The 19,105-nt window shown below is 39.8% G+C and overlaps 1 long non-coding RNA gene across 2 annotated transcripts; it reads right to left on the reverse strand.

Moving 5' to 3' along the window:
• Positions 1 to 7,478: 7,478 nt before the first annotated feature.
• Positions 7,479 to 11,952, reverse strand: LOC122001444. 2 transcript variants are annotated; one of them, XR_006117373.1, is made up of 7 exons: positions 11,644 to 11,952; positions 11,250 to 11,577; positions 11,111 to 11,171; positions 9,867 to 9,991; positions 9,473 to 9,538; positions 8,949 to 9,005; positions 7,479 to 7,689 (listed from the first exon to the last, which is right to left on the reverse strand). It is a non-coding gene; the product is annotated as an uncharacterized LOC122001444 (long non-coding RNA). The 2 variants fall into 2 exon arrangements; XR_006117372.1 differs by having other exon boundaries at positions 9,867 to 10,038; positions 11,644 to 11,943.
• Between the last annotated feature and the right edge of the window lie 7,153 nt (positions 11,953 to 19,105).

Genomic DNA, 19,105 nt, shown 5'->3' on the forward strand with positions numbered 1-19,105 from the left:
AACGAACCCGCCGGGAAGATTTTTCCGAAACGGCAATGTCTCGACCCAAATCATTTTGGGACAGCGGATTTAGGCGTTGTTGGATCGCAAAGGAACCCTCGCCGATGGTTAGATCGCGGGTAGGGGCGCTGCCCCTGGGCCCCGCAAGGGGATCCGTTCCGCGATTGCGCCCGAAATCGCTAAACGGGACCGCCGGAAATTTTACTCATAAAAATTGTAAAAATTATTTTAAAAATTACAGAAAAATTATGAAAAATATATAATTTTGAATTATATATTAATTTGTGATAGTCATGTCTCAAAATACCCAATAAGATTGGATTTGTGTTGTAATTCATAATACGGCCTGCGTGCCGTCATATGATTGTGTGTGCTGTATTTTTATTTTTTTTTTCCCACGGCCTGCGCGTCGTGCCTTTCTCTTATTCTGGTTGTAAATTAGACTTAGACTCGAATGTAACTCGAGTTTCAAATTGTAATGTACAAATTGGAGCGGTGGAGGGTCCACACGAGACGGAGTTCCGAGGCGGGCACGAGCAACACAAGGTGGTCAAAGGGAGGAGCTTGGAGAAGCTGTTGACCCTAGGTTGACCATTCGATCTTCTCATTGGCTTGAGAAGATCGTAGTAGGACCATGACTAAATCACAAATAGATTAATTAATTAATTGTTATGTATCTGATGCATGTTTAATAGTTAATTAATTAATTAGTGCCTTAACGATTAGATTAGATCTAAGTCGTGCACATGATGCACCCTTGCGATTAGATTAGATCTAAGTCGTGCACAAGATGCATCCTTCTCGATTAGATTAGATCTAGATCGAACCAACTCTAAATGCCTAATCGTGCCGTAATACCTATCACTACCTCGATCACATGTATTGTTGAATCTGCCAAAGCAGAGCAATACATATTGTCTTGGTAGGGTACGGAGGGACAATCTTGGTCCCGCCTATCAACGCATGGGTGAATACAAAGTCAATTAGATTGAGTATTCCTAGTTACTCGGTTGGATCGAGTCAGCTATAGGCATTCTTCCAACGGTTGGAAAAGATAGGTCAAAATCACATCTATATTAACTCTCGGGCGTATTAGCCAAATCTAACTCGAGTTTTAATATAAATGCAGATATTGATTCTATAAACAAGAGTTGCATAGAGATGTAATTGGTAATCGTTACCTACCGATTATACTAAGCCTTGGGCGTATTAGCCAAAGCTAACTCAAGGGTTAGTATGATGTGGATCTTGTCCCACAAGAATTATAGAATTCAGTGGGAGCATCATTTAATTAAAGGCCTAATTAAATGATTTTAAAAGAATATGATATTTATTTCTGCAAATTTTTCTATTGTAGATAGCCATGACGTCAAATACGAACACTGTCTCCCTGCGATCTGTCCTTGAGAAGGACAAGCTCAACGGAGCGAATTTCCTGGACTGGTACAGGAACTTGAGAATAGTTCTCACCGGGAGGCGTAAGTCGACGGCGGCCCATTCGAGGCTCCTCCGCCAATGCCCGCGAGCCGGCAAAGATGCTTATAAGAAGCATCAAGACGACGCATTAGATGTGTTCTGTCTAATGCTCGCGACCATGAACTTAGAGCTTGAAGCAACATGAGTTGATGGGTGCTTACGATATGGTTGAACATCTGCGTCAACTATAAGGGCAAGCGAGGCATGAGAGATTTGAGATCTCAAAGGCATTGTTTCAGTGCAAGATGTCGACGGGGCTCCGTAGGTCCTTATGTACTCAAGATGATTGGGTACATAGAGAACCTACAAAGGTCGGGGTTCCTACTAAGACTGGCCACCGACTTGATCTTGCAATCCTTGCGAGATAGCTATAGTCAATTCGTTCCGAACTATAACATGAACGAGATTGACAAGCCACTGCCTTAGTATGAACTGCTGAGATTAACCTTAAGAAGGTTAAGCCCATTCGATGGTCTAGAAGCACAAGGGCAAGGGCAAGTCCAAAGGTAAGGAAAGTCCCAAACCAAGGGCAAAGGCAAGGCATGAAGCCTAAAGGAGGGGTCGCCAGGATGCTTCCACTGCGGTCAGACGGCATTGGAAGAGGAACTGCAAGGTATACTTGGAGGATCTTAAGAAGAAGCGAGTGAGACTTCCTCGGTATATATGTTATAAAAGTCAATCTATCTATTTCTACATCATGGGTATTAGATACTGGATGTACTTCTCACATTTGTACTGATGTGCAGGCGCTGAGAAATAGCAGAGCATTGGCAAAGGGCGAGGTGGACCTACGAGTAGGCAATGGAGCACGGGTTGCTGCTGTTGCTGTAGGAACTTATCAGCTATCTCTGCCCTCTGGCCTTGTACTAGATTTAGATGATTGTTGTTATGTGTCTGCTCTTACTAATAACATAGTTTCAGTTTCTTGTTTAGACAAGAAATGATACTCTTTTATAATAAAAGACAAATGTTGTTCTGTTTATTTAAAAGATATGTTCTATTGTAGTGCACCACTAATAAACGGACTCTATATTGTAGACCTTGAGAGCCCTATCTATAACATTAGTACCAAGAGGTTCAAGTCAAATGACATGAACCAAACTTATCTCTGGCATTGTCGCTTAGGTCATATAAATGACAAGCGCTTATCCCAGCTCCATAAGGATGGTTTGCTGGACTCATTTGATTTTGAATCATATGAGATATGCGAGTCATGCCTACGAGGCAAGATGACCAAGACTCCCTTTAGTGGGCACAGCAAGAGAGCAACTGATTTGTTAGGACTCATACATAGTGATGTATGTGGCCCTTTCAATTTCGCTGCTAGAAGCGGTTATAGGTACTTCATCACATTTACTGATGACTTCAGTAGATATGGTTATGTGTATTCGATGACACATAAATCTGAATCCTTTGAAAAGTTCAAAGAATTCAAGAATGAAGTACAGAACCAGCTTGGCAAGAGTATTAAGGTACTTCGATCAGATCGAGGTGGTGAATACTTAAGCCATGAGTTTCGTGACTACCTAGCTGAGTGTTGGATTCTATCCCAACTCACTCCTCCTGGAACACCACAGTGGAATGGTATATCCGAAAGGAGGAATCGTACCCTATTAGATATGGTACGATCTATGATGAGTCACACAGATCTTCCGACATACCTTTGGGGTTATGCTCTAGACACAACAGCTTTCATTCTCAACCGAGTTCCATCCAAGGCCGTGATAAAGACACCATTAGGATATGGACTGGGAGAGATGCCCAGGTGTCTTTCATGAGGATTTGGGGTTGTGAGGCTTACGTACGACGTCAAGTCTCAGACAAATTAGGACCCAAATCCGACAAGTGCTATTTCATCGGATATCCCAAGGAAACTAAGGGATATTACTTCTACATTCCCAGTCAGCACAAGGTAGTTGTGGCAAAGACTGGGGTCTTTCTAGAAAGGGATTTTGTTTCTAGAAAGACTAGTGGGAGCATGTTCGATCTTGAAGAAGTTCAAGATGCGAACAATAGCACTGAAGCCTCGATGGAAGTTGAACTGGAACCACAAAGTGTTGTGGATGATGTTGTTCCACAAAGAGTTGAGGAACAACAACCAGTTCAAGTAGACATACCACTTCACAGGTCTGATAGGGTACGTCGTCAGCCAGAGAGATATTCATTTCTCTTGTCTGACCATGATGACATTGTGCTCATAGAGCATGAGCCTACCACCTATCAGAAAGCTGTGATGAGACCAGATTCTGAGATATGGCAGATGGATATCAAAACCGCGTTTCTGAATAGAAACCTGCTCGAGGATGTGTACATGACACAACCTGAGGGTTTTGTAGATCCACAGCATACTAGTAGAGTATGCAAGCTGCATAGGTCCATTTATGGACTAAAGCAAGCTTCTCGGAGCTGGAATCTTCGGTTCGATGATGCAATCAAACAGTTTGGTTTCATCAAGAACGAAGATGAACCTTGTGTCTACAAGTAGGTTGTAGGGGATATAGTTGTCTTCCTCATATTGTATGTGGATGACATACTACTCATTGGGAAGGACATCCCTATGCTTCAGTCTGTCAAGACCTGGCTAGGGAGTTGCTTCTCAATGAAGGACTTAGGTGAGACATCTAGTATTCTAAGGATACAGATCTATAGAGATAGATCTAAGAGATTGCTTGGCCTAAGTCAGAGTACATACATTGACAAGGTACTCCTTCGGTTTGCCATGCAGAACTTCAAGAAGGGATTTCTGCCTATGTCACATGGCGTGAGTCTTTCGAAGACTCAAGGTCCTTCTTCTAGAGAGGAGAGAGACCGCATGGATCAGATCCCTTATGCCTCAGCCATAGGGTCTATCATGTACGCCATGCTATGTACTCGACCTGATGTCTCGTATGCTTTGAGCATGACGAGCAGATACCAGTCAGATCCAGGTGAAAGTCACTGGAAAGTGGTCAAGAATATTCTTAAGTACTTATGAAGGACTAAAGAATATTTCTTGATATATGGAGGCAATGATGAACTAACTGTAAAGGGTTACAGTGATGCCAGCTTCCAGACCGATCAGGATGATTAAAGATCACAGTCGAGGTTCGTGTTTTGCTTGAATGGTAGTGCTATGAGCTGGCAGAGTTCACAGCAGTTCTACAACGTTTCCATCTCATTCGAGAGATTATCGATAGAGGAGATGTGAAGATTTGCAGAGTATCTACAGAGGCTAACATCGCAGATCCCTTGACCAAGGCTTTGGCACAGAGAAAGCATGATGGTCACACTAGGTCATTAGGCCTTAAAGTCTATACTGATTGGCACTAGTGCTAATGGGAGATTGTTAGTTAGAGCCCTAGAGCCAATCATTTGATGATTGTATGGACTCATTGTATCATATTCTTGTATATATATTAAGGCATTTGGTTTTGGTTATTATGCTTATTTGTATTAGTGCCAGATAAAATAAGTATAGTAACGTCCTTGAGTAGAAGGTTCTTACCTATATCAATCGATTGGTTGAATCGATAGTGAGATGATATAGGGAACACTACTCTAAATCATTCCTAATCGAGTATTAACATTCAGGGACAATGTTAATGTAATAAGACTAGCATGTAGGTCAGCTCGATGACTTGATCTCACAAGTCATGGATATAGAGATATCAAGCTGATACATGAGTATACATTGGAGAATGTATACTGAATGACCCGCCATGAGAAAGTATCATGGATCGTTATATGAGTGTCATATACTTTCTCATGTGGCTATTAGTATGACTATTAGTCCTTAGACCTGAAGTCACCATGGATCCCTACATAAGGAGTTATGTACTTTGGTTTCGTCAAACGTCACCCGTAACAGGATGGACTATAAAGGCGATTACTGGGTATGTAAAAAATTATGCAGAGGGATGTGAGTGATGTAGATGGGATCTATCCCTCCCATATGACGGGAGCGACATCAATATTCTTGATAGAGTTAGACCACGAAGTGCATGGCCATGCCCAAATGAGTCAACATTAGATGTTGAGCTCGTTTGATCGAGTGAGTCTACTTGGAGTTCAAGATTTAGATTGATTAGAGGATGATACGGTCTATGCCTCATATTGATCAATCTAAATGTCTAGGATAGAAGGACAATGTCATATATTGTGAGGAGTCACAATTAGTAGTCACAAGGTGATGTTGGATCTCGACATTCTTGTAACTTGGGTAGTAATGTGTGTTGCTAGATACCGCTCATTACTTATGCTCCTAAATGGATTTAGGGCATTGCCAACGTTACAAGAACCTATAGGGTCACACACTAAGGACAATTAGATGGAGATTTGGTTCATATGATGAACCAAGAGGATTAGATTCATTTGATGAATCATATTGGATTAAGAGTAATCCAAATTGGGCTAATTGAGTTGGACTCAAGTTGATTCATGTATTCAATGAGTCTAATTTAGATTATGATTCATTAAATCAATTTAATTTAATGAATTAGATTCATTATATTAAGTTGGCTTGAATCATATGGTTGGATTAGATCAACCATGAGAGAGATTTGATCAAGTTTGACTTGATTTGAGAGGAAGAGAAAAAGTCATGTTTGACTTGACTTTTTGCCACATCACTAGTGAGTTGGCAAGATGTAGACCAATAGGATTGCTCCACATCATCAATGTGTGCCACCTCATGGAGGTTACAAGCCTCCATAGCATTTAATGTGGCCGGCCCACATTAAATGAGGAGGTTACACTTGTTGCCATGTCATTTAGTGAGGTGGCAAGATGTGGACCAATAGTGTTGATCCACATCATCCTAGAGTGCCACCTCATGGGGGTTACAACTCTTAATGGTCTCCACATTAATTGGAATTAATGTGGGGGTTACACCTCCTAGAGTGGTCGGCCACTTGATGGCTAAGGGGTTTTTTGAATTTCCTCTCAATTGATTCATTCACTCTTCTTCTCCCTTGGGTGCTCTCTCTTCTCCTTCTCCCATTCCTTGGCCGAACACTCCATTGGTGCTAACACACCTTGTGTTTTGGTCATCTCCTTCTACTTGTGTCCGTGTGGATACATATAGAGGTTGTCTACTTTGACAACTAGAGATCCGGCGACATCTTGGACAAGCGGGAACGCGAAGGGCTTCGCTACAAGGGTAATAATCTTAACTTTAGTGTAGATTTAAAGTTTTTACAAACTCATACAAGAAAAGGTTTTTCGAAAATTTTGTTTACGAATCTTTGCACGAGATCCATGGCTTTGGGTGACTCGGGGTTTCCGCGACGCGAAAAAGCGGTTTTCGCGGCCCGAAGAACCCAACAATATTTACTCTTTTTGTTCGGAGATTTGCTTTTGTGCATTTTCTGTACACAGGAGTCGAATTTGGTGAAAGTTTCGTGTTCAAGGCCAAATCTGCAAGCGAAGCAAAGGAGGAAGGCATCATTCTTGTACCTCACATGGCCTTGCCAAGGGGGGTTGCCACTATAAGAAAATTAGTCTATCATGACACACATAAATGTCCTTATAGCAAATTTATGGTGACATTAACATTTTGGTGACATCTATCAAAAACACCTTATGAAGTGATGTCATCTTAGACCCTCCATTTCCTGACATTTTATAATGTCGTTATATAATATCAATACTAACATGAAAAGTGTCCTAATTTAAAGATATAACGACACTCTAAAATGTCAAGCAAAGTCTTTTTTAAGGACATTTATATATGTCGTGTTATCATCATAATAGTGATAAAGCTAAATGTCACCCAAACTCATTTATTATGATATTTATATTTTTTATAAGGGCAATAAAAAATGTCAGTAAAGATAATTTATAAAATCATTTAAAATGTCACCTTAACTAATCTATTATGACATTAACAACTGTCAATATAATTATTTATAAATATATTTAAAATGATTATTAATATTTATATAGAATATATGACATGAATTCAATATTTACACATCATCATAATTCATCCACCATCTAGAATAGAAAAAAATTATAAAATATAATTTAAAGTGCAAATAGATAATCTAAATTCATCCAACAAATATTTGAGTCAAAATTACAAACGCAAACTAACGACAAGTTCTTTACATCCAAAATTGACAACACACTACACTCAAAATATTAAGTTTTAGAACAGTCTTATAAACTAAAAACTAACTAGGCAGACCATCTTCAACTGTCGTATTGCTTCACAAAAATCCAAGTACCCATCACCTACAAATACAATAAATAAATTTGTATTAGTGAAATAAAACAATAAAGATAAAAAGTTAATAGAAATAATGATAAAGATTAAATATCATACCAAACGAGAAAATATAGTATCATTTTATATTTATCTAATAGTAATCTTCGTTTACTGTTAACTGCAAATGCATTTCATATTTATTTAAAATTATAATTACATGATAAATATAAAAAATTAATAATATTTCAATGAAAAGTAGAAAATATACCAGATGATAAGGCTAAGATATCATTCCTCCAAGTGCATCCTCAAACTTTTGTAAAAGATCATAAGGTCTAATTAAACTCTCTTCTTGTTCCATGATAACTTGTATTCTTACTTCACACTAATTTGGTCCTAGCGCTTCTCTCCCTACTATAGTATTTGGTAGTTCGGATCCTCTGTCCCGAAACTTCTCTGTCCCCGTGTCCCCTTGCCGATCAGACGGATCAGATTACATCTCAAGGCATCATGACATCCTTAAGATGTGTGCAGTATCCGCGTGATGTGTAAGGCATCCTTGAGATGTAATCTGATCCGTCTGATCGTCAAGGGGACACGGGGACAAAGAAGTTTCTGGACAGAGGATCCGAACTAAGTATTTGGATCCATGCTATGGAGCACTTCTTTTGCCACAATTTTCGTTGAATCAAATAAACTTTTGATCAAAACAGAACATCCAATCTACATAAAAGTGTAAAAGAGTTAAAAATTTAAAGAGTTTAAAGATGTGTGAAACGCATAATAAAAATGGAATTAAATAAACCTTACTCGTAAAGATGGATGATGAGGAATAGATATTTTTGGATTACTATTTGGTGATGTTCGTTGATTACTATTACAATTTGAAAAATGGTTCTAGTTTGATTGATCAGAAATTTTAACTTCTATCATTACAATATGTTGGCCTTGCTTTTTAATTTGCTCATCTATTTTTTCTAATTTTGTCTATTGTTCCATCACTAGTCGATTGCATGTGCCACGACTAGGAACTTCTCCCCATAAATCAGATGGACTAACACCATCACCAAGCATACGTACTCGACCAGATCTATCTGGTCCCATGATTTGAGCAAATATATCATTTTGATTCACTAGATCATTAGAACCTTCAAGAAGTTGATTTGTTAATTTATTCATTGCATCCTTTATCAAAACATAACATGTTAATTATTATTAAATATATAATGATAATTAAAAAAAACATTTTTGCTACAACATAGTTGAACAGTATAAAATAGCTTACCAATCTTTCTGCTACAATATTACTTGAAGGACTTCCATTGGCACGAGTAAGACAAGCCTGGAATAATTCAACTCGTGATGGAGCATAAATGAAAGAAGTGCATAATACCATATATCATGCAATCATCATATAAAAAATCCATATTGTACTGTTATTACAATGATAATTAAATAAACATAAATGCATGAACCAGATAAATTTTCATCACAAATCGGTATCAATTTCCACTCCTGTAACATCATCTCGAATCCAAACCACTTCTTCATGTTCAATAACACTAAGGGAGATTAACCCTATGCTCATGCAAACAAGATGGAGTTGGACATTATGGATTACAAGGATGTCCTAGAAGTGATGTTCCCAGCTCACTAAGATGTCCTTGTTGTGTGATTAGTGAGAAATAAGACTAACGACACAACAAAAGACTTATTATATTCTTTCATAATTTAGATCTCATTAGGCGCTTGCTTGCTACTAATCCTTTAAAAAAAATAAAATTATTATGATTTTAAATGACGCCATACCTTTATAGCAATAGGAACAAACTCAGAGCGACCCAAAGATACCTTAAGGCAAATCCCTTTCTTCCCCTGCACATAAAATCAGAGTCAAAGACAAATAGCAAAGTTGAAACAATTCACAGCCGTGAAACAAATACAAGATTAAATCCAAAAACAAGTGTTTTATTCATTTACAAACAATCAAGCAGGCTAAATTATGACAGAGATACACATCTTAGGCCTAATCACATTCCAACCAAGAACATGAAAAGAGGTATCAACTAGATAATCAAATGTCTAATTTTTGTGTTTATCCAAATGTACAATCAAGCAGGTTAATTTATCTCATCATAAGTTACTAATCTAGATAGGCAAGTTTATCCAAATGTCCAATTTTTGTGTTTTAATTTTCAAATACCTTCTGTTCCAGCTTGAAATGAATGCCTCAAGAGCATGAGCAAACACATTTGTGTTTCATGGTAACGTCTCTGGATTGACAATCATTCCCCTGTACTCATCTTCACAAGCATCAAGTATGCAGTCCTATTCAACAAAGAGCACATCCCATTATATGTGTAGTTGCTCTTAAACTACACATATAAGGTAAATTAAGACAAAAAAATTTGGAGTCAAATGAAAAAAATGTAGGACATAATGAAACCAACCAATCTACCATGAAATGCATGTCTTTCATGTTTATAGCCTTACCTCAGAAGTATTTTAAGATGAACTTATTTCACTCAACAGAGAGCACATCCCAGGTAATGCCTTAAACAATACTATAGCTTTTCCCCTTCCTAAGTAAAACTTAAAACCTCTCTAGGAATTGAAAGCAATTGAATATTTTCCATGTAACTTTGCAGTTAGGTTTTGCAGGCTGGGAGCCCCCACATGGTCTTTATAAGAAGTGGCGGTATCCTTGGAGCTCCTATGTTAGAGTTAGTGGTGCACTCAGGCATTGTGCCTTTATGGTTATGGCTTTGCATGGTTGTGTACTTTCAGAGATTCAGGTAGATTTTTCCTTTTATCTTGTAATCTTGAGATCAAAATATTTATTTTCATTCTATAAGGCTTTGTTTCATCTTACAGTCAGCATTCACCTGTTAAATAAAATATTTAGACATATTCCAAACCTATTTCCAATTTTAGAATGATTGTCCAGGTCTATCATCTATTTAAAAAAGTTTCAAATATTTCAATGAATGTTTTTCCTCTCTTATCGTTTTCTGGTGGTATTAGATGAAGATTCTGATTGGCAACATTCTACAAGGAACTGATTAGCAACTATCAGAGCTACATTCTTTTGTTGAAGATTTTGGAACTAATAGCACAGATGAACTTTTAGTAATTGAATAGAAACAAACTATATTCTGATGGGAAAAGTTCTAAGCCACCATTTAAAACTTGACTGCACTCCAAATTGATTGGACTTGATCTAAAAGGGTCTCACACTAAGTCTCTTTTGAAGGTTTTGAATGGTTGACTAGAGGGTTGATAGATAATTAAAATTCTTGTTTACAACAATTCAAATTCAATGCTAGTAGCAAGTGTGTGTGTGGCAAGAATAAAGTGTGGAATAGCTAAAACAAATTAAGTTTGTACAGAAGCTAAAATGAAACAATACTAACAACATGATTCATACCAGATTCTTTCTATGCTTACCCTATTTAATAGTCTTGCTCTTTCTTTCACTATCCTTCAGTGTTGCCTGCCACCTCTTCGACTACCCCAAATAATCATGTTGAATGTTTGACACTAGCTGCAACAATCTCAGTTAAATGCCAAAAAAGTTTATAATTACCTGGCGAAGAGAGATCTTGCTTCTTGATCCTTTCCTCGTTGCCTCGTTTGTAGTAGCTTGCAAGACGATTGATCGTGAGGTGGTGGCTCGTTGCTTGGCGAGGAGCGGTCGCCCCTCCTTGCCTCGGCGGTCGGCGCTTGCTGCATCTTCGCTAGCAACAGAACTATTTACTAAATAAGAAAAAAAATTACAGCTACCTGGCGAGCAGAGATCTTGCTTCTTGCTCCTTTCCTCATCACCTCACGTGCAGCAGCTTGTGAGCCGACCAGCCGCGAGGTGGTCGCTCGTTGCTCAGTGAGGAGCGGTCACGCCTCCTTGCCTCGGCGGTCTGCGCTTTCTACCTCTTCTTCAGCAACGGAGGTATTTACTAAACAAGAAAAAAATTTACAGTTACCAGGCGAGCAGAGATCTTGCTTCTTGCTCCTTGCCTCATTGCCTCACTGCCTCGCTTGCAGCATCTTGCGAGCCGATCGACCAAGAGGCGGTCGCTCGTTGCCTGGCGAGGGGTGGTCGCCCCTCCTTGCCTCGACGGTCGACACTCGCTGCATCTTCGTCGGCAACAGAACTATTTACTAAGCAAGAAAAGAAATTAAGATTACTTGGTGAGCAGGGATCTTGCTTCTTGCTTCTCGCAACAGGAGAGGGAAGGAGCAAAAAGGATGCCTTGTGCGGCGACTATGGGGGAAGTTGGGAAAAGTTTAGGTTAAACAAATAAAATAATTGTGATTTATATGTTTATATAATGATTTATAATAAATGTCATGGCAAGGATTCTAATATGATATTTATTTTTTAAATTAATCATTTTTGTATGAATGTCCTTATAGAGTATTTATAACTACATTTTTTAATAGGTGTCATAAATAAAGTGTCCTAATAGATTTTTATTCTAGTAGTGTGCCCAGGCCGTGTGTGGATCACTGCCCGTGTGATTGCAACAGGAAAGGAAGTGGCCTTGGCCGTGTGAATCTCACACGACTGTGCCAAGATGAGAAGCCAGAGGAAGCTAGGCCGTGTACACTACACGGTTGTGCAAGCCTTCCAGAGCCGAAGAATGCCCTGGCCGTGTGCTACACACGACCCGTGCAACAATTCCAGAGGCCAAGAATGCCCCAGTCGTGTACACCACACGGTCGTGCAGGGTTTCCAGTGAGCAAGAGGGCTCTGACCGTGCACACCACACGGCCATGCCAGGTTTCCAGAGGCGGAGGTAGTGCAGGCCCTGTAGATCTACACGGCTGTGCAAGGGAAGCATTGGTAGAAGAAAGCCACGGCCGTGTATCACACACGACCGTGTGAAGTAGGCAGAGAGGAAAATGGAGCAGGCCATGTGAACCTCACACGGTCGTGTGAACCTCACACAGCCGTGTGGTGCCTGAACCTCACCTCTATATAAAGCCTCCTTCAAGATTTGAAAGGGGATCTTCTCCCTTTTGGGGGAAAACATGATTTGGGGCATTCCTCCACCTTCTTGGAGGGATTTCCAGCGATCTAAGGGCGGATCTTCAACGTTTCGACTCCGGAGAGTGAGGATTGGATCCGAAGACGGTTCTTCATCGTAGATAAGCTTTTCTTCCCTTTCTTTCCTGGATTTGAGATTAAGATGTTTGTCTTTTCCCTATCTTTGGGATTCTTTCCTTGTTCCATTGATTAGATCTCTTGTTCTAGGATCGAGGGAGTATTTGTAATGGAGATTTGATGTAAACTCTTGTGGATTTGCCAAAATACCTATTTCTATGATTTTTCCCTGTTTGTATCTATTCTTTCTTGTGTGGATTGTTGTGATTAGGGCTTAATTACCATGCTTGATTAAATGTTTGAATATCTTGTGGATCTTGTATGAATTGCTTCTCATTCGATTTTCCGAGGGACGTTCTTAACAGGAACATGCCCGTGTAACGACGTTTGAGCGGTAATCTTGAGAGGGAAATTAGGTATTTCAAGAGGGTAGGATGGATTGGATGCATTAATCTTTATATCTTAATGAGGTTAAGAAGTAGTGAATTTGTATGTTGATTATTCGAGGGACGGATGTGACAGGCAAACCCGTGTAAGGACAACATTGAGTTCATTCCTAATTGATCACATTTAGATATATTTCAGTCCTAGGTCGGTTGTCTATTGCAAGAGAGAACCGACAACCTTCTACAAATGATGGACAATTGAGAAATAAAATTTGATAGATCATTACATTGAATAACATTACAAAGAAACCAAAACTCCTAGAACATACCTTTACCATTGCCCTTATTCTTGTTTCTTATTCTTTCATTTCTTTGTTTACATTTCATAGTCATACTTAGCTTTTGAAAATCATTTGATTAGTTGTTTAGCTAATTCACATTGAGACATCTTTAGTGCTTATTCCAGTCCCTGTGGATACGATATCTTTTATTATTATTTACGACATTTTATGTACACTTACGGAGGTCAACATTTAGCTTGTTCGAGTTGACTATAGAAGGTTTATTGTATGATTTTGGGCTCACTATGGTCAACCTCAAGCTAAGTGCCACCTTTGGTAGGAAAAAATCCTTGTCTTTCTTTAGTCATTTGCTATCTCCTAACCAACTATTATAAATATGTATAATCGCTCACTTATTTTTATAGCGGATGCCATTACTCCACTTTCCTCTTCAAAAACACTCGGCTAACAAAAGAAGCGTTAAATCGAATAGGCAAGAACCTTTTAAAGGAGAGTCAGCTTGGACAGTCCTCTGCCTCTGTTGGCCTACTCCCTCTGGCTGAACCTTCTCGTAGTTCTTCCTCTAGCTCTACAAATTTGGATGCTCCTCTCATAATTAAGTACAAAGGGCCCTATGTAGAGGCTATAAGCTCGAATATACTTGAACAATCCATCACCAAGAGGGTTCCTTTTGCTTTGGCTGAGATCTCTTTTGCTTGAAGTAAAGAGCCTAGATCTCAAAAACATAGTCGCTCTCGTTTTACAATTGCTACGATGAGGCTAGATGTTTTTATACCTATGTTTGTGCGACCACCCTAGTTATCAGGCCAATCGAGACAATGCCAGCCCCTATCCACTTAGCCAATTCCACCACAAGCCTTGAGTGTTTCTTCAACTACCCCTTGCTCCAAATGAACTCATAGTACAAGATTAGCCGGTTGTACATCCAAACGATTAGTACCCGAGCAAAGTCCTGACCTGGTCGGGTAAATATCAGAATCTTTACCTGTTCAATTAACTTTCGTTTGTTCACAGTCGTCTGGGATCCCTCTTGCTCTTCCTTCAAGGCCTACTTTTCCTCCTAGCTCCCAATGCCGTTTCAAGCAATCTTATGGGTTACCACCCTAACAAGGGTTGGATACTACTTCTTCCCCATCCTACTAGATACTTAAATTGAAGGGTCTATTAGCCAAGTTGTGGGTGCAAACACAAAGACAAATACAAAGGATCACCATATGAGAGTGTGTTGATGAGCATACTCAAAATGTTACTGTAGTGAGTCCATGCCTAAGTTTGTTTAAATTACCTTTGTGAACTATAACTTTATCATTATTCACCCATTCAGTTCTATGCCTCTAAGCTACATTTGGGCCAACTGTTCATGGACTTAGAGCGAGTTAAAAAGATTCTAAAAAGTCGAATAAAGTGTTGGAGCAATCTAGGTGCCCTAGGTTTTGATATTTGGGCAAATGTTTAAGTTAGGTTTATTGTTGTATTTGATATGCATTGTGAGTGTGCAGGATATAGGTACAATAAAGAAAGTCCAAGTGTGATCTTGATAAAGGAGGAAAGTCCAAGGATGAGTCTTGGCGGTGTAAGTCCAAGCATGTAGTCTTGGCAACATAAGTCCAAGTGTGACTTGCCAATAGATGAAGTCCCGGAGGTGAGGAGCCTCTTGGCAAAGGAAGACCCGACAATATGGACAAGGCCTAAGGAAGCTCCAGAAGGCAAGACGTGAAGGATGGGGAGACATCCGAGGGACGCGAAGCTGATGGAGGAGGCTAGAAGGCTAGGTTTAGGTTGGTCGGGCGAGGACGAGTGCTGAATGATTGTACTCAGGGAAAAATCCTATGTGATTAGGATTTATTGTAGCAGCACTGTTGCGACACTGAGGCAGTACTGTAGTAGTCGACTAGTACACTGTAGCAGTCGACTGATACACTATAGCAGTTGACTGGTAGTCGTCGACCGTTGGGTAACGGTCGACTTCACTTAAAGGACCAGTCGACTAGTGCATACACCAGTTGACTGGTAGTGAGAAAACAGCTTAGTGTTTTCCTCTCGAGCTCTATTTAATAGAGCTCGGGGTGCTTGTGTTGGGTTTTTCGGGCTGCAAAAACCACTTTTTGCGTTGCGGAAACCACGAAACCCCCGCCACCGGATCCGTGTGAAGAATACAAGTAGTAAAACTTCGAGTATGAGTTTTCTAAGCCTAGATCTACAAGATAAGATCTTTACCCTTGATGCGAAGCCCTTCGCTTAATCCCGCTCGTCCAAGGTTCGTCGCCGAATCTCGAGAGTATCAAAGTAGATACTCCTCTATGTGTATCCACATGAACGGAAGATGGAGAAACCTAACAAAAGGTGTGCTAGCAACCTTTGAAAGATTCGGCCAAAGAGGAGGAGAGGGAGAGAGGAAAGAGCTTGAGGAAGAAGAAGATGGAATTATCACACAAAATGAAACTCCTCACAAGCACTAAAGTGGTCAGCCACTTTTCATGAGAAGTTATATACTCCATGGAATTTCAAGAGTCAAAAACTCTTGATCTCCCTCATGAGGTGGCACACACATGTGCTAGCCTTGATGATGTGGCACATCACCATTAGCCACTTAATGCCAACTCACCAATGAGGTGGCAAATGGTCAAGTCAAACTTGACCCTTCATCTTCCTCTCAAGTCAAGTCAAATTTGACCACTTCTCTCCCTTGGTTGATCTAATCTAACCATTGGTTCAAGTCAATTTTAATTTAATGAATCTCTATTCATTGAATTAAATTAATTAAATGAGTCTAAGTCCAAATTAGACTCACTTAACACATGAACCAAATTGAGTTCAACTCAATTAGCCTAATTTAGATTACTCTTAATCAAATTTGGTTCATCACATGAACCTAATCCTTTAGGTTCATCAAATGAACCTAATCTCCATCTAATTGTTCTTTGTGTGTGACCCTATAGGTTCTTGTAACGTTGGCAATGCTCCTAAACTCATTTAGGAGCATAAGTAATAAGCGGTATCTAGCAACACATCATTACTACCCAAGTTACAAGAATGTTGAGATCCAACATCACCTTGTGACTACTAATTGTGACTCTTCACAATATATGACAAGTGTCCTTCTATCCTAGACATCTAGATTGATCAATATGAGGCATAGACCGTGTCATCCTCTAATCAATCTAAATCTTGAACTCCAAGTAGACTCAATCGATCAAATGAGCTTAATATCTCATATTGACTCACTTGGGCATGACCATGCATTTCATAGTCTCACTCTATCAAGAATATCGATGTCACTCCCGTTATATAGGAGGGATAGATCCCATCTACATCACTCCCATCCCTCTGCATAATTCTTTACATACCCAGTAATCGCCTTTATAGTCCACCTAGTTACGGGTGACGTTTGACGAAGTCAAAGTACGTAACTCCTTATGTGGGGAACCATGGTGACTTCAGGTCCAAGGACTAATATCATACTAATGCCCACATGAGAAAGTATATGGCACTCATATAACGATCCATGATACTTTCTCATGACGGGTCATTCAGTATACATTCTCCAATGCATACCCATGTGTCAACTTGATATCTCCATATCCATGACTTATGAGATCAAGTCATCGAGTTGACCTACATGCTAGTCTCATCGCATTAACATTGTCCCTGAATGTTAATACTCGACTAGGAATGATTAAGAGTAGTGTTCCCTATATCATCTCACTTTCGATTCAACCAATCGATTGATATATGTAAGAACCTTCTACTCAAGGACACTATTATACTTAGTTATTTGGCACCAATACAAGTAAGTATAATAACCAAAACAAATTCCTTTTATTTATATATAGAAGAATATGATACAATGAGTCCATACAACAATCATCAAATGATTGACTCTAGGGCTCTAACTAACAATCTCCTACTAGCACTAGTGCCAATCAGTGTAAGCTCTAAGGCCTAATGACCTAGTGTGACCATCATGCTTTCTCTGTGTCAAAGCCTTGGTCAAGGGATCTGCGATGTTATCCTCTGTGGGTACTCTGTAAATCTTCACATCTCCTCTATCGATGATCTCTCGAATGTGATGGAAGCGTCGTAGTATGTGTTTGGTCCGCTGGTGTGAGCGAGGTTCCTTCGCCTGTGCTATAGCTCCATTGTTGTCACAATAGAGCTCAATAGGGTCAGCAATGCTAGGAACCACCCCAAGTTCAGTGATGAACTTGCGGATCCAAACTGCTTCCTTTGCTGCTTCTGATGCAGCAATGTACTCGCCCTCTGTTGTAGAATCAGCGACAGTGTCCTGCTTCGAACTCTTCCAGCTCACAACACCACCATTTATGCAAAACACGAACCCTGACTGCGATCGATAATCATCCTGGTCGATTTGGAAGCTGGCATCACTGCAACCCTTTACAGCTTGCTCATCATCGCCTCTATATATCAAGAAATATTCTTTAGTCCTTCTTAAGTACTTAAGAATATTCTTGACTGCTATCCAGTGACTTTCACCTGGATCTGACTGGTATCTGCTCGTCATGCTCAAAGCATACGAGACATCTGGACGAGTACATAGCATGACATACATGATAGATCCTATGGCTGAGGCATAAGGGATCTAATCTATGCGGTCTCTCTCCTCTCTAGAAGAGGGACCTTGAGTCTTCGAAAGACTCACGCCATGTGATATCGACAGAAATCCCTTCTTTGAGTTCTGCATGATAAACCGTAGGAGTACCTTGTCAATATATGTACTCTGACTTAGGCCAAGCAATCTCTTAGATCTATCTCTATAGATCTGTATGCCTAGAATGCGGGATGCTTTACCTAAGTCCTTCATTGAGAAACAAGTCCCTAGCCAAGTCTTGATAGACTGTAGCAAAGGGATGTCCTTCCCAATGAGTAGTATGTCATCCACATACAATATGAGGAAGACAACTATGTCCCCTACAACTTTCTTGTAGACACAAGGTTTATCTTCATTCTTGATGAAACTAAACTGTTTGATTGCATCATTGAATCGAAGATTCTAACTCCGAAAAGCTTGCTTTAGTCCATAAATGGACCTATGCAGCTTGCATACTCTGCTAGTATGCTGTGGATCTACAAAACCCTCAGATTGTGTCATGAACACATCCTCGAGCAGGTTTCCATTCAGAAACACGGTTTTGATATCCATCTACCAGATCTCATAATCGTGGTATGCTGCAATAGTAAGCATGATCTGAATGGACTTAAACATCGCAACTGGAGAAAAGGTTTCATCATAGTCAATACCATGAATCTGTTCGAAACCTTTAACTACCAAGCGACCCTTATAAATAAGTTCATCCATGTCAGTCTTTCTCTTAAAGACCAACTTACACCCAATGGTTTTTACCCCTTCAGGTGGATCAACCAAAGTCCATACTTGGTTAGTGTACATGGATTCCATCTCGGATCTCATGGCCTCTAGCCATTTCTCGGAATCTGGTCTCATCACAGCTTCTTGATAGGAGGTGGGCTCATCCTCTATGAGCACAACGTCATCATGGTCAGACAAGAAAAATGAGTATCTCTCAGGCTGACGACATACCCTATCAGACCTGCGAAGAGGTATGTCTACTTGAACTGGTTGTTGTTCCTCAACTCTTTGTGGAACAACATCATCCACAACACTTTGTGGTTC

This window comes from Zingiber officinale, chromosome 7A (genome assembly GCF_018446385.1).
Source record: "Zingiber officinale cultivar Zhangliang chromosome 7A, Zo_v1.1, whole genome shotgun sequence".
Classification (NCBI taxonomy): Eukaryota; Viridiplantae; Streptophyta; class Magnoliopsida; order Zingiberales; family Zingiberaceae; genus Zingiber; species Zingiber officinale.